Genomic DNA, 3,644 nt, shown 5'->3' with positions numbered 1-3,644 from the left:
GATAGAATTGAGCATAGTTATGAGAATATCTAGGTATGATCATGTATATAGGCATCACGTCCGTGACAAGTAGACCGACTCCTGCCTGCATCTACTACTGTTACTCCACACATCGACTGCTATCCAGCATGCATCTAGAGTATTAAGTTCATAAGAACGGAGTAACGCTTTAAGCAAGATGACATGATGTAGAGGGATAAACTCATGCAATATGATATAAACCCCATCTTTTTATCCTCGATGGCAACAATACAATACATGTCGTTTCCCCTACTGTCACTGGGATCGAGCACCGCAAGATTGAACCCAAAGCTAAGCACTTCTCCCATTGCAAGAAAGATCAATCTAGTAGGCCAAACCAAACTGATAATTCGAAGAAACTTGCAAAGATAACCAATCATACATAAAAGAATTCAGAGGAGATTCAAATATTGTTCATAGATAATCTTGATCATAAACCCACAATTCATCGGATCTCGACAAACACACCGCAAAAGAAGATTACATCGAATAGATCTCCAAGAGAATCGAGGAGAACTTTGTATTGAGATCCAAAGAGAGAGAAGAAGCCATCTAGCTAATAACTATGGACCCGAAGGTCTGAGGTAAACTACTCACACATCATCGGAGAGGCTATGGTGTTGATGTAGAAGCCCTCCGTGATCAATGCCCCTCCGGCGAAGCGCCGGAAAAGGCCCCAAGATGGGATCTCACGGGTACAAAAGGTTGCGGCGGTGGAAATAGGGTTTTGGCTCCGTGTCTGATGTTTTCGGGGTACGTAGGTATATACGAGGGTCGATGGAGCTACGAGGGGCCCACGAGGGTGGAGGGCGCCCCCCCTGCCTCGTGGCCACCTTGGTGATTTCTTGACGTCCACTCCAAGTTCTCTGGATCACGTTTGTTCCAAAAATAACTCTCCCGAAGGTTTCATTCCGTTTGGACTCCGTTTGATATTCCTTTTCTGTGAAACACTGAAATAAGCAAAAAACAGCAATTTGGGCTGGGCCTCCGGTTAATAGGTTAGTCCCAAAAATAATATAAAAGTGTATAATAAAGCCCATTGAACATCCAAAACAGATAATATAATAACATGGAACAATCAAAAATTATAGATACGTTGGAGACGTATCATACATCATCCTGCAACTAACTCATTAGTCACTTTGCTTGCAAGTCTTTTTATGATGTGTATTACCGAGAGGGCCCAGAGATACCTCTCCGATACTCGGAGTGACAAATCCTAATCTTGATCTATGCCAACCCAACAAACACCTTCGGAGATACCTGTAGAGCATCTTTATAATCACCCAGTTACGTTGTGACGTTTGATAGCACACAAGGCATTCCTCCAGTATCCGAGAGTTGCATAATCGCATAGTCGGAGGAATATGTATTTGACATGAAGAAAGCAATAGCAATAAAACTGAACGATCATTGTGCTAAGCTAACGGATGGGTCTTGTCCATCACATCATTCTCCTAATGATGTGATCCCGTTTATCAAATGACAACACATGTATATGGTTAGGAAATTTAACCATGTTTGATCAACGAGCTAGTCTAGTAGTGGCTTATTAGGGACACATTATTTTGTCTATGTATCCACACATGTATCAAGTTTCCGGTTAATACAATACTGGCATGAATAATAATCATTTATCATGAAATAAGGAAATATAAAATAACAACTTTATTATTGCCTCTAGGGCATATTTCCTTCAATGTCCATCCGAGGAGGTGAATTCTAAGTTTCTAGTCAACTCATTAACAAGTCCTCACATAATCTCGATGCATACACGAATCAACCCCATCTACATATCACCGCAAGAATACAAACTACTACAAGCTATGTTGATAAGGAAACAAGTTCACATCATACCACCATCCTAAACTGGGTTTCAATAGCATAACATGATACAATAATATTCCCTACACATGCATATTCATAATATGATACAGAACTACATGCATAGCAAAATAGGCCGGAGTACGATGAAGGTCATAAACCTGGGTAAATCCAGACCAACCTATACATGCACAAGTCCAGCAATCAAATCAAATAAATCCAAACTTTAAGTGCTACAGTCCAAACCAAACTGAAACTGCCCGTGTTTTAAGCCAAACCAATCCAGTCCATTCCCTAGAATCGGTTTGAGCCCAAAGTTTGAAACTATAGACATGTGCACATAGATAGTTGTTGATGCATGCACTGAGCACTCCTACTGGCTACTATCGATGCATGCTCAGTATGAATTGTACAATAATAATACTAAGTGTTGCATGCATACAATTAAATTCAGACGATACAGCTCATCTGTTACAAATTATCACTCATTCAACTGATTCACTCAGTTGAATCTCCAGGTCACAAGAGTCTGCCGCTGATTCACATAGACAAATTCTTTTCCTCACTTCTGAACTACAAAAACTGTCTTGGAAAAAAATGTGCAATAAGCGGCTTCTCAAGCCATTCCAAGCTCCAGCAGCAACATTGGCACCACATCCATATATTGTATTTACCTTAGCTTTGCTCTGCTACACACTGCAAACACTTTGAAAATAATCAATCGATAATTCTAGAGTAAAGATGCAGCGAAACACACTAATAATACTTCACGTTTCCCCCTGTTCTTGAAGAAACAATCAATACGTTAGGAGTAGATTAATAGAACAAAAGTAGGCCTGATTTCTCAAAGAACTCTGTCCAAGATGAGCAGTGACAAAAGCAGAGATGCACAGCAGCACATGAAACATTCACACAAGATTCAGTCCCCAAATCTTACACAATAGGTAACAGGCATTGATCAAATGTTTCAGAATCCAACCAACTTTGGCAGCCGTATCTTGAGTCACCGGCGGCGGCGTCTTGATCGGCAGCGGCTACCTCTCACCTGCAGAGACTAGTAAGGTTCAGAGAGAGAGAGAGAAGAGAGAGGGGGGAGAGAAGGGTGAGGATGCGCTGACCTGCCGAGCTCCAGCCAATGGCAACTACAGCGGCAGCCATCGAGCCCTAAACGCAGCGGTGAGCGGCGGCCAAGCTCCAGCCAAGCGAGGGGAAGGCAGCGACTAAGCTCCAGACAGCGGCGCGACCAAGCTCCAGCCGGCGGCAGAAGATCGCTACGATTTGGTCGGCAGCGGCAGCAGAAGATCCCTACCAGTGGCGGGCGGAGGCCATGGCTCGCGGAGGGCAGAGGAGCTCCTCACCTAGGTCGCGATCTGGTCTATCGATCTGGTTTCAGACTATGGGTCGAGACGGTCTGGAACCGTTCGGTTCGTGTCCAGACGAAACCAACTCAGTCCAACAATAGTTAAAGCCCAGACCTAACTAAGATGATTTAGGGACTTGGCTGATTTCATCTAATCCGAAGGCAGCCCAATACAAAAACTGACTGAAACTATGGTTTCAGTCCAGACCGTTCCCAGGTTTATGAAGGTGCAACTTCCTCGTAGGTTTGATGATGGTATTCATACTCAAAATCCTGATAATTATACTCTTGGCACTCCAAGCAACCTATTGTAAACAAAACAACCGTGTGATAAAGTAAAATCAAAATAACAATAAAAAATTATGACAAGGTAATCAACATCGACATAACTCGGCTTAATATATAATACAGGTCTTTATTGTGCTATAAGGTGATATGT

General features: G+C 42.6%; 1 long non-coding RNA gene across 1 annotated transcript; it reads right to left on the bottom strand.

Annotated features, from left to right (window-relative positions):
- Nucleotides 1-2,190: 2,190 nt before the first annotated feature.
- LOC123141546 (uncharacterized) lies at nucleotides 2,191-3,356 on the bottom strand. The gene is made up of 2 exons (XR_006470350.1): nucleotides 2,964-3,356; nucleotides 2,191-2,890 (listed from the first exon to the last, which is right to left on the bottom strand). It is a non-coding gene; the product is annotated as an uncharacterized lncRNA (long non-coding RNA).
- Between the last annotated feature and the right edge of the window lie 288 nt (nucleotides 3,357-3,644).

This window comes from Triticum aestivum, chromosome 6D (assembly GCF_018294505.1).
Source record: "Triticum aestivum cultivar Chinese Spring chromosome 6D, IWGSC CS RefSeq v2.1, whole genome shotgun sequence".
Classification (NCBI taxonomy): domain Eukaryota; kingdom Viridiplantae; phylum Streptophyta; class Magnoliopsida; order Poales; family Poaceae; genus Triticum; species Triticum aestivum.
Note: the sequence above shows the minus strand (reverse complement) of the source record. Positions and strands in the feature narration are given on the sequence as shown.